Below are 12,372 nucleotides of genomic sequence, written 5' to 3'. Positions count from 1 at the left end.
AAGGTTGGTGGACACTCCCAGAGAGAAGGGATCCGAACGTGAAGTCCAGTAAGTCTCTGAGCACCAATCACACAGCAGGTGCACAGCGTGGACATCCATCTACTCAGTCCCACGGAAGCCCCACAATAGCCTCATGTGCTCAGAGTTACTGTCCCGTTTCACAGACTGGAAACCCCAGACCACGACATTGCTCAAGGCCCTGTGGTTATTAATGGCAGAGGCTGGATTCCCATTCTGGGCCACCCAATCCAGGGGTTACCAGCTGCCTCTGGAAGGAAACCAAGAGGTAAGCGGGAAGGTCGGTCCAGGGCAGACGGGGGACCCTGAAGCCCAGTGCTTTGAGTTTTGTGCTTAAAATTACACACAGGGAAATGCTCATCGACTTTGAATCGTATTTTCAGTTCCACAAAGATGCTGAACCTAAAGGATTTTAGGGGACGGGTGCCTGAGTGGCTTAGTCGGTTAAGTGTCTGACTCATGATTTTGGCCCAGGTCATGATCTCACGATTCGTAGCTTTGAGCCCTGCATCGGGCTCTGTGCTGACAGTGTGGAGCCTGCTTGGGATTCTCTCGCTTTCTCCTTCTCTCTGCCCCTCCCCCACTTGTTCTCTCTCCCTCTGTCTCCCCTCACCCCCTGGCCCCAATAAAAGTAAATAAACTTTAAGAAAATAAAGTTTTAGGGGAGCTGGGAGAGAAGGGCCATATAATCGGGTACCCTGGGACCACTCCCGTCTGTCCCCTGAGCCCCTGCACCCCAGGGATTGTCCCCTGCCTGGTCCCACCACTGCTTTCCCTCCTAGACTCCCTTCCTCTGGCAGCAGAATCTACGTCTTGCTTTTGCAGAAAGTGCCCTCCTACCCTCCGTTGATGTGGTTCACGTGGGGGGACCCCACGTGCCCGGCCAGAGGTGTCGGCAGCAAACCAGACCAGCATAGGCTTCCCATCGGCACCCCGGGTGCTGGAATGCGACAGGGGTCAAGCATGTAATCAAGCGGGGCCATCTCTGGGAGCTCTGCTGGCGTGTCCGGAGAGGGGTACGTTTCTAAGGCAAGCGCTAAGTATAGAGATGCTGGAGGCCATTTGCCATGACCCTGGGGGATCCTGATGGAGAACGAAGCCATACATCAAGGGGAAGGAGACGACACCCGTCACCTGGCCACCGACCCCAGTGTTGTCCAGAGTCACCACAGCTGTGATGTCTGAAGCCAACACTTCCCCACCTCACTTCTCAAACTCCAGCCCATCCACGCCGAGGCTCCTTCCCTCGCAAAGCACAGAGCAGGTGCGTGTGCTTAACCAGGCCAGCAGGTGCGGCCCCCGCTTGCCCGAAACCCAGTCAGCCTCCCACACGCAGCCTCCCCGGTTCCTTAACCGTCGTCCTCACTCCGCATCTTGCCCCTTCTTCTCCTCCTTTCAGCTCTGATTCTCAACCCAGTTTAGACCGCTTTCCGAGAATTACCCAGTTCCGCCTCCCCTCCGGGGCTGACTTCCAAAGTCCCTCCAGATCCCTCACCCAGTGTCCCTTCTGGGCCAACAGGACAGCACAGACAGGGGACCGCCCTCCCTTCAGCCGGAGGAGATGCTCTTTCACACTCCATTAGTTCATTCCAGCATCTTAGAGCTGTCGCAACCCTGTTTTTACGTCTTCCACGTCCTCTGTACTGAACTGTTCCCCATTTTTAAGTTTCTTTTGTTTCCTTTTTTCCCCTCTGAATACACCGTCTCGGGTCATTTCACAAGGCACAGTCTCGGATTACAGGGTCCTGAGGACACAGAAAGATATTTCTGTTTAACTTATTTTGAGCAGCGTCTGGTCTGATGAAGCAAGGGGTATAAATAGTGCAAGGCACCCACACTGATTCTGGAGGTGGCGTCCCCAGCAGGCTCCCCTCTTCCTAGGGGACAGTCGTGAAGCCCTGGGGATGGGAGACAGTTGGGTGCCTGGGAGAGCTGTGGACCGTGGGGCCAGAGCAACTGTGCTCTGCCCCGGCGTGCACCACTCCCTAGCCACGTGCTCTGAGCTCCTGTCTCCCAGCCCGCCTGCAACCTCACCCCCCAGCTGAGCGGAGCCATTCGAGTCCCCAGCTCAGCACCCTAAAATGAAAATGGTGGCCATAAGAACAAACACCAAAACCAAAACAACAACAACAACAACAACAACAAAAGCTGCGAGCACTCCACTAAAGGAAGTTATCCTCATCAGAGAACCCTTTCCAGCATTTACTCCATGCCAGTGGTTGTCTCTGCAGAACCACAGCATCTGGCTCGAGACCTCGGTCTGAGAGGGGTCCACCCCAATGTCTGCTCCAGCCCCCCACTCTGCTGCCCTCTTCCGCACACAGGCAGGTGTAGACGTCCCAGTAACGGGTGCTCGTGACTCTGCAAGGTACCCTGCACACCTCTAAGGTCAAGGTGCTAGAACAGGAGGGGTCTGAGAGGTGTTAGCCATCTCTGGATGGGGAAGCTGAGGGAAAGGGCGGCTGCCAAGTGGGGATCAGGGGGGCACGGTCTCCCCCAGGTGGGCTCCAGCAAGAGGGCTGTTGGGAGCCCCCACCTGTGGAGACCCTGTCATCTCTGGTCCCCACTCTGCCCGAGGGCACACAGTCCCCCCAAGCTCCAAGGACAGTGTCTCTTCTGAGAAGGAGACCCTTACACCTGGACCAGACTATAAATTCCCGTGTTATACTCTTGAGTTTGCAGAGGGTGTGCTCATCCTCAGCACAGGTATCATCGGATGAGACAGGTCTGTTCCTATCATTTCCCAGCACAAAGTCTTCTCTTCATGGCCCTTTTCAATTTGGTTCCAACCTCCTTTTCCAGGTTCACGGTCCCCATACCCAACCTCATGAAGCTTACCCTCCAACCTCAAAGACTTCTCTCTCTTCCTTGCACACCCCAGAATTTTCTTTTCCTAACTCTCTGACATTGCCTCAGATGATGTCTTTTCCTTGCCAGGCAGACTCCTACTCATGCTTCAAAGCCCAGCTTATACGCTTCCTCCTCCAGGAAGCCTTCCCTGATTTCCCAGGCAGGAAGTGTGTCACTATCTTTTCTAGGCTCCCACAAACCCCTAAATTTTAGCACCCCACAAGTGGTATTAAAATTGACCTACTAGGGGCACCTGGGTGGCTCAGTCAGTTGAGCATCTGACTCTTGGTATCGGCTCAGTTTATGATCTCATCATCATGAGAATGAGCCTCGCATCAGGCTCTGCACTGAGTACGGAGCCTACTCGGGATTCTCTCTCTCTCTCTCTCTCTCTCTCCTTCTGCCACTCCCCCCTTCCCAAGATAAATAACAATTTTTTTAAAAGTGACCTACTTAGAGGCCACCTGGCTGGCTCAGTCAGTAGAGCATGGGACTCAATCTCAGGGTTGTGAGTTTAAGCCCCACACTGGATACAGTGACCACCTATAAAAAAAATCTTTAGGGGCGCCTGGGTGGCGCAGTCGGTTAAGCGTCCGGCTTCAGCCAGGTCACGATCTCGCGGTCCGTGAGTTCGAGCCCCGCGTCGGGCTGTGGGCTGATGGCTCAGAGCCTGGAGCCTGTTTCCGATTCTGTGTCTCCCTCTCTCTCTGCCCCTCCCCCGTTCATGCTCTGTCTCTCTGTCCCAAAAATAAATAAACGTTGAAAAAAAAATTAAAAAAAAAAAAATCTTTAAATAAAATAAAATAAAGTCGACCTGCTTATTGGTCTGTGCTTTCCACCGGGCTCCTCAGACTTAGGGATCATGTCTCTGGTCTCTCTTCCTCCCTGCCTGGAATGCTGACAAGCACACGGCAGGCCCTCCATGTATCAATGCAACAGAAACAAACCAATCCACAGATCGAGTGTGTAAACTACATTTAACTCTGTACTTCACCTCATTAGTAATGGGCAGATCTCTTTCATGTTTTTAAAATTTTTTTAAATAATCCTGAGCCTTCTACTCCCCGAGAAGAGAGCAAGCCTGTGGATTCACACAGGAGTTCCCCTTTGCCTACTCGCTAAGAGTGTTTCCCTTTGCCCAAGGTACTGCCACAGACCCCCACCAGTCGCTGTCATTCTGCAGGCACGAGCATGGGAGGAAGGCCAGGGATGCACGGGGTGGCCCCAGGAATCTGCAGGGTCGCTTCTCTTTCCAGCGAACTGATTCACAAACACCCCAACACGCCAGAGGTCTCCGAGCTGACACGGTACTGGGATCTCCAGCTCGGTTCCTAAAGGAGCCCCGTGGCTTTGGCATCACGGCGCTGAGACCCCAGGATAGGGCTGAGCGGAAGCCCCAGAATGCCTCTCCTTCCAGGGACCTGTGGGAGGAGCTGCCTTCCCTGCCCCTGTGCTTGGCTGTGCCTGGCAAAGCCGGGCTGTGGACACATCATCGGAGCGTTCGCTGATGGGAGCCTGCAGCAGGACGGACGGAAGAGAAGCCTCTGGAGAAGCTGTGTTGGAGCCAAGGGCCACCGCAAACCCGCCCTCTTTCCTTCCCACCTGGAAGACCAATCAGCCATGGCTGATGGAAACTTGGCAATGAGGACTCACCCACTCACTCACCCCTTTTCCCCTCTGTGTTTTGGCCTCCTCATTCATTGTTTCATCGAAGCTGCCCACGTGCCCCCCATCCACGCAGTCATGTGTCTCCGCACCGCCCCCACCGGTCACCAGCACGAAGGCTCACTCGTGCCACAAGCACTGTATCCCCTGCCCACCCCAAGGCCCCGCCAGAGTCCCCAACATGGAGACCCACAAGGCAGAGTTTCTGCCTCTGGGACCGTGCACGTAGGGCACGGCCCGAAGGAGGAACACATCAGTGAGAAAGAGTGTGGCGAATTCTCCTCTTTCCCTAAGACTCAGCGTCGCTGTTACCCATCCTGGGAGCCTTACATCAAACCCCGGCCCTGGTAAGTCACACTCTGACACAAAGGAGACCAGAGAGAGGAGTAGTGAGGAGTAGTGAGGAGTAGCATAGAGTAGCCCGCAGCAGAGGCTTCTGCTCTTATCTGGTCCCTTGTCCTTGGGCTGGTCATGGAACCTCTCTGGGTGTCTCCTCGTACATAAAGTGATCGCTGAATAGCTCCAGGCTTGCTGAAGCTCCCCGGGGCGGGGCTGGGGGTACATAAACCCTCAGTGCCAGTGTGTGCGTTGTAGGAGTATTTGGTGCGTGCTAAACAGTCGATTGTTGGGGGAAGTGTTCTTCTCTCCTTCCCAGCACAGAGCACCCCAAACCGTCACCCTTAGCACACTGAGCAGCCTGGCATCAGGGCCGTGTTGTATTCGCCCTTCAGCCCCTAAGCACGCCTAGCATTTGGAGCAGGACGAACAGCAACTGGGCGGACCCCTGTGGGAAGAGCTAGTGTGAACTGGCCAAGCTAAGACACAAGGAATTCCAGACATCTATATTTACATTCGCGGTACACAGCCGCCGAATCACTTTAGGGAGGAGGTGATCAAGGGGTTCCGGCACTTTCTTCCTTGGTCTAAGAACAAGCTAGTGGCTGGACGGGAGTCCTGGGGTCACTATGACCTTGTAAAGGTAGGAAGTTGACCTACCAGCAGCTAAGGACGTCAGCCCTGCTCACCCACTATAGATCCCTGGGCCCTGGGCTGACACTCATTATGCTCTCTGGGCTCCTGCACAGAGATGTTCTAAATGGTGCTGCAAACCACGCAGATAGCAAATAGGAGGGCCAAATTCACACATGAGCCAGACCTACTCCCACCAACACAGGCCGGTCCCTGGGCTCAGTGCGGGCCTCAACAATGCACAGCTGCCAGACCTGCCTGGTCGTCGGACAGAGCTCGCCCTGAGCCCCAGCTGTTGGGCACACCTGTGTAAGGCACCGTGCCAGACGGCGGAAGTATCCCTCTGACTTTCCCAACTCTGATATTTCATTCACTCAGCAAACTGTGACTTAAATTAAATTGTGATTGATCCAATACCTACCACACGCCACGCACTTGATTAACACCATTTTTTTTTTAATTTTTTTTTTCAACGTTTATTTATTTTTGGGACAGAGAGAGACAGAGCATGAACGGGGGAGGGGCAGAGAGAGAGGGAGACACAGAATCAGAAACAGGCTCCAGGCTCTGAGCCATCAGCCCAGAGCCTGACGCGGGGCTCGAACTCACGGACCGCAAGATCGTGACCTGGCTGAAGTCGGACGCTTAACCGACTGCACCACCCAGGCGCCCCAACACCATTTTGAAATTACTCTGTTCCACAAAGATTTTGTTGAGCTCCTACTATGCCCAGCATTGTGTAGACACTGGTAGTTCATCGAAAAATAAAGCGGAACCCATGATCTCAAGGAACTCCTTGCCTGGCGATAGAAACAGACAAGCCCATCGTGGACTATAGCGGGGGACGACGAGGAGCTGGGCTGCTGCGGTCAGGGTGGACCAAAGAATCCAACACGCACGGAGAGCCCAAGGTTACTTGCTCACAGCAGCTTGGGAGCAAAGGAAAAAAGTTGGCTTGCCATTAGGTGTTTCTCCAGAGACCTGGAAGCAATCCACCCAGGGCCTCATTCTGTCCATCACTTTCGCTGAAAGCAAATGGAACCCCTGCACCACTGCCCCGTGGGCTCCCAGCAAGCATTAGACCAAGCAAAACAAAATACAATTCAACCTTTCAATTATTAATGGAGTACTTCCTATGAGCCAGACATTGTGCTACAGAAACACGTTTTAGAATTCATTGTTACTGATCCTGAATTGTTCAAACACTGGGTCTTGATTCATGTATATGTTTGGATATAATGTTATAAAAGGATATTTGCCACAATGTTACTATTGGTTAAGGCGGGGTGCAGGGGTTTGCCAATATTGCCTCACTTGTAACAATATGCTTTTATTACTTTTATAACTGAAACCATCCTAACGAGAAAACTTTTTCTTTTTTTTTTTTTTTTTTTTTTAAGTAAAAAGAGCTTCCAAATGGTATATCTGCCTCTTTGGATGAATTCCATACATTTACCTTAGACACTCAGTCTGGAATTTTGGTTAAGGGCATGAGCTGTGTGCCAAGATGTGGGTTTGAATCCCAATTCTACTGCAGCTTACTGTGAGACAGTCCTAAGCCTCAGTTTGTCCATCTGTGCAAGGGGTAAGAGCACAGCCAATTCACAGGAGTAAATGATGGAAGTCAGAATGCCAAGCCCTCAGCCTGGGGCCAACTGGCACTCAATCTCAGATAGGCTCAGGGGGCACTTTGGTTTTGTTTTTACACAGCTCAAAAAAAATGTCACGGGAAATGGGATCTAAGTTATGCCAAGTAGCTCCAAAAACACACAGTAGGGACTGACAGACGGAAGTGGTAGGGAGAGCTTCCATTTCAATAAAAGGAAGACTTTTTAACCAGATACTCCACGATGCGTTTCAGGCTGCCGTGGGCAGCAGCGATTCCGCTCTCCAGGGAGGGGGGCCAAGGGAAGGTGGCCAGAGATGTGGGATGCAGTCAGCAGATAAGGAGGTCGGGCGGGGTGGCTCTGATGCTCAGTGCACAGTGTTCAGATGAGAGCGCCCTTAGAAGGGGTGATTATCTGGCAAAGCCCTGTGCAGTCGCTCTGAATCCATAAACACAAACAAGATAACAGTTGTTTTATTTTTAAGTGACACTTTGTTTTGCTGTTTAGGCCACTTGGCTCTTTCTCGTTTTTTTGGACTCAGGAGCAGACTGCCCCCCAGCAACTTGGCGAAGCAGGTGGTCAAGGCCAGTTCCCGCGTCCAGGATAAGCCAGTATGTAGTTAGAGCAGAGACTTCTCCCTTGAGTTAGTTCCAGCCAAAAGATGGTGTAAATCCCTTTTTTCCCCCCGTATTTTACTATGAACCAAACTGAAAAAAACTTAAATGATACTCTCACATCCACCAGAACACAGCCAGAGTTAACTAGAAGGAACAAGCTTCCAGGGACCAGGAGTTTACTGGCTGCGGCACTCGGCCTCCGTAGTGGGCAGTAGGATGATCGGCCGTCAGGTGGCTTTGTCACAGAATGATCCCGGCGTCTTCGCGAGCACACGCTGGAAGGCCCACCCTCCACACGTCCCCTGGGTCTCTACCAACACCTCCTTTATTCTGTGCGGTGACATTACTTGGTATTCAGCCTCTCGCGAATGCTCAGTCCTGATATCTCCTGAAAACACTGAAACACCCACATGCTTTGGCCCAGAAACCCTAGTCCTTGGGAATGATCTGAGCATGTCCTGGCCACGTGGAGGAAGCCACGTGCACAAAGATGCCCACGGCCGTAGCAAGGGGGGATGGTTAGCTCATCCACTTGAAGGAATTTCAAGAAGCAATACAAAATGGTACCAACCCTGTCCCACACCTGCATGCATGTACACACACACATGTGCACACCCACAGGTGCACAATGCCAAACCCTGGGCAGGAAGACCAAAGGGTCAACCCCTCTGTGTGCTGGGACCCCAGGAGACCTGTGTTTGAGACCTACTTCTCGAAATACAAAGCAGGGAAGTCACTCCTGTTTTCCTGGACTCTGTTTCCTCATCGGTAAAATGGGGGCGGGGATCCCAATTCCCCCCTTCTCACCAGATCTTGTCCTTCCTCAGTCTTCTAGTTATTTGTGTCAGGCAACCTGGCATGTATTCAATTCCTCGGTAGTGGATTGGCTACAAATTCCCAGGGACCTTTCCCACCCTAAAAAATCACCTTGGGCTCATTTTCTGGCTCCTCCTGTGGGCCTGCATCAGTAAGGATGGGCCCTTTTGAGGGGACATTTTCCCAGCATGTGGAAACAGGTCTTTGTAGAAGTGACAAGGGGCTCTGATGCCCCAGAAGTGGCTCTGAGTCCTGATGCCTCGTCTTCTCTCCACCTGGCCTCAGGTAAGTCAATCACAGGTCCTTTCTTTCTCTGTTTATAAAACCGAGACATGAATGACACACAGAGTTCATGGTTCCGGCCCTCAGTGACCACACAAGCTGCCTTCAGCAGCAGCAGCAGCAGCAGCAGGACTGAAGGGAGAGAGGAGGCAGGAGAGGACTAGCAGAATTTTGAGGAGAGGAAACACTCAGGAAGTGTAAGATCTCAGGCTGGGAAAAGACTGAATATACACCAGGCCCAAGCGTTCAAGGTCCAGCCCAACCCTCCACCAGCCATGTGAAATGGCCATCCAACCTTTGTTTAAACACCTGCAGTACTGGGGGACCCCCCACCCCCGCCGAATGGCTCCCTCTGTCTCTGCACAGCTCTCCCTCCTGGGCTGGAATCCAGCGTGCAGCAAACTTCCCTCACTAGGACCAAGAGAGAAGATCAACTATGTCTTGTACAGGACATTCCTGCAGGCCACCGTGGCCACCCCGCACTGGATGACCTTTCTTACGGTGGCAATCGCCCTTCCACACGAGCCGTGGCTTCTGTTCCCAGGAATCCTGGTTTCTCCCCCTCTGAAACCACTTCCACTGATCAACAACCCTCCTAGAATGGAATCAGGGAGGGAGAGAGAACCCGGCTCATGCAGTCCAGAGCCGGAAAACTCCAGTGTCCGACGAGACCCTGCTGGTCACACAGACAGTCGTGGACAAGCAGAGGGCATCCACCTGGCTAAAGGGGACAGCTGCTCTGACTGTATGCAAGGGACAAGTCCCGTCTTCTTGTTTTTCAAGAAAAGACAAAGATTAAGATTTGCACGTAAAATCTGCCGAACAACTTCCTGGCAAGCAATTCAATCAAGTTTAAATTAAAATCAAGTTCACAACTCTGTGGCTGGATCAGCCTGTGAGCTGCTTACTTAACCATTTTGAAGATGTGGAAAGGCTCTTCTAGACATGTGATGAAATCCGGAAGATTTTTGAGAGAGAGCGAGCGCACAAGCAGGGGAGGGGCGGAGAGAGAGACAGGGGGACAGAGGATCCAAGACGGGCTCTGTGATGACAGCATAGAGCCCAAGATGGGGCTCGAACTCACGAGCCGCGAGATCATGGCCTGAGCCGAAGTCGGACGCTTCACCGACTGAGCCCCCCAGGTGCCCCTGTTCTGAAAACTGTAAAGGCCCCCCCGGATGCCCTAGAGTCACTCCTGTGTCCCCAGAAAGAAACTCTTCATCTCTTCCAGTCTCTGGCCTTGCATGAGAGGCCCAACAACAAGGTGACGACTGCCCAAAGTCACAGTCAGACCCTGAGTAGCAGAATGACAAGGAATTCTAGGACGGGGCATTGGTGCTGCCTCCCCAGGGCTGACAAGCAGAGGCCGCTGAGATGGGCAGCATGCCTACCTCGTGCCCAGCTCTCCCAGAACGGTCCTTCGCACCCCTTCTATCGCCTCCATGTGCAAGATGAGGAAACTGAGGCTCGTGTGGACAGTCCCCAGCTCAGGAAGCCGCGTAAAGCAACAGGGTTGTGAGTGGAAGGGAAGGGCAGCCGCGCAGCTTGGCCTCACCTGCACCAGCTGCACAGCCGGGCAGCGCGCCCCTCTCAGCCTGCCTCTGACTACGCAGAAGCCCTGGGGAATTTAGAACTTTCTTGCGACAGTGCAGTGAACTAAGTAAACTAGAAGGGGTCCCAAGGTTCTCCCCAAAGCCGGGGCTCACAGGCAGGTGCCTGGCTGTCTGGGGTTTTGCTGGGCATAAACCATCAACGAGACGGATCTGGGGCTGGAATGGCCCTGCTCAGGGTCGCAGGTGTGGGGCAGGTGCTGGAAGGTGGCCAGGAGCAGAACGAAGTGCTGGGGAGAGGGATCCAGCAGACCCCCAGGACTGGCCGAGGGGGCGGCACCTTCTCTGGGGCGGGGGATACCCTAGTCAGCGTGGCCCCTGCCGTCTCAGAGTCTCCGGGAATAGGGAGAAGTGGGGCACGTGCTACAATTACACCACTAACTCAAGTTACCCTTCACAACCTGGGACAGGAAACTCTGGCCTGCTGCGTTGGATGACACACAGGACAAAGGACAAAAACGGCGCCCCTGGGTTCGAGACCGCGAACAGAGAGATAATAAACTGCTCAGATAGGAGAGAGATCCAAATTTCCACCAAAAGGCAGAGTTCCCTGAAAGTAATACAAAACGGAAGGTAAGCTCCTCTCCTTTCCCTGCTGTTTCAATTTTCCTTTCCTTCCCCCCGCCCCCCTCCTTGATTTCTTTACTCCAAATTTCTTACTGGAAAGTTGGAAGAGGCTGAGCTATCTCCACAACTTTATAAAAGCAGCAGCTTGGAAATGAGTCTCTGCATCTGACACACTGCAGGCACCTCCGGGCTCCTGCCTCCTGGAGCTGCTCACCTCAAATCAGACGGGTAGGTTCTCACTGACTTGGCTTCATTTTACCCTGAAGTCCGCAAAGCACAGACCCGGCAGCTCAGGACTGAGGTGACCCCCAAACGGCTTAACATTCAAGCTCCAGGAGGAAACAGCTCAGTTCGGAGAGGGCACTCTCCCCAGCTCCAGGCACCCACTGCTATTCCATCATCACCAGGGGGAGACCGAGTAAGTCTGGAGCCCCGTGACCTCCGGCAGCCTCCAGGGAAGAGAACACGGGACTTACCTGCCAGGGCAGAAGCTGAAAACGATGCCAGCTAGGGTTCCAGTCCAGGGCAGGAATTCACCGGAAGCAGTGTCCTGGAAGGAGCCAGCCCCAGGCGGCCCCCTCCTGGGGGGTGGAGGGGTCACAGGCCAGCGACCCCTCTCACTCTTGCCCCCACCAAAAAAAAAAAAAAAAAAATCTAGCAATCTCAGTCTTGAGATAAGGCTTGTAATAAGTCTGGGGGCACGGGTGCCTAGAAAGAGCTAGTTTTAAGACCAATAACTAAAGAAATAAAGCAAAAAGGTAAGGCTTGGAACTTGGAAAATAAAACAGAAAGTGCTGGAAAAACACACACATAAGGAGAGGGGACACAGGTCCTCCGGGAGAAGTGCAGCGGCGGCAGCCAGCCCAGCTGCTGCCCAAGAACAAAGCTGCTCGGTCCCCCCAGGGGCAAAGTGGCCGGCGGTGGGAGCCCCCAGCTCGCAGCGCGGAGGGAGGAGCGGGCGGTGGGCGGGCTCGGGAGGAGGGCCGGCGGGAGGGGCGGCGGCGGCCGGGAGGACCGAGGTCTGTGCCCTGGGGGGCGGGAGCCAAGCCCGCGGGAGGGTGCGCCCTGCGGGAAGGGGCCTGGGCAGCTCGGCTTCCAGGCGGCGAGGAGGCCGCCCTAGGAAGCCCGGGACAGGGGCTGACAACTCCCTGTCCAGTTATAGACTCCACCGGATATTTCGGTCCCTTTTCCAGCCTACAGCCGGGTCTGAAATAGCCCCCCTCCCCTCCCCACTAAGCAGCAGCTGAGGCCACTTTGGAAAGTTTAGAGGGGCAGAGGGGCGGGGCGGAGGGTCTGGCTTTGCCCTTTGTCCTGCCAGGAGAGCCCCACACCTGTCCCAGCACCCACCTGCCTCTTCCTACAGGTGGCCCT

The 12,372-nt window shown here is 53.8% G+C and overlaps 1 protein-coding gene across 3 annotated transcripts in view; it reads right to left on the bottom strand.

The window, feature by feature from the left end:
• Positions 1-12,146, bottom strand: part of COL22A1 (collagen type XXII alpha 1 chain) — a 261,626-nt gene extending 249,480 nt beyond the window's left edge. The window contains exon 1 of one of the 3 annotated variants that reach the window (XM_045453570.1): positions 11,478-12,146. The gene's annotated coding sequence lies outside the window, so the exon portion shown is untranslated. Of the gene's footprint in view, positions 1-1,164; positions 1,489-11,215; positions 11,431-11,477 lie in introns of those variants that run through there. The other 2 variants (XM_045453572.1, XM_045453571.1) reach the window with 2 other exon arrangements.
• Positions 12,147-12,372: the final 226 nt, after the last annotated feature.

Source organism: Leopardus geoffroyi, chromosome C3 (assembly GCF_018350155.1).
Source record: "Leopardus geoffroyi isolate Oge1 chromosome C3, O.geoffroyi_Oge1_pat1.0, whole genome shotgun sequence".
NCBI classification, from domain to species: domain Eukaryota; kingdom Metazoa; phylum Chordata; class Mammalia; order Carnivora; family Felidae; genus Leopardus; species Leopardus geoffroyi.
The sequence above is the reverse complement of the archived record's forward strand: the minus strand, read 5'-3'. Positions and strand labels throughout refer to the sequence as shown.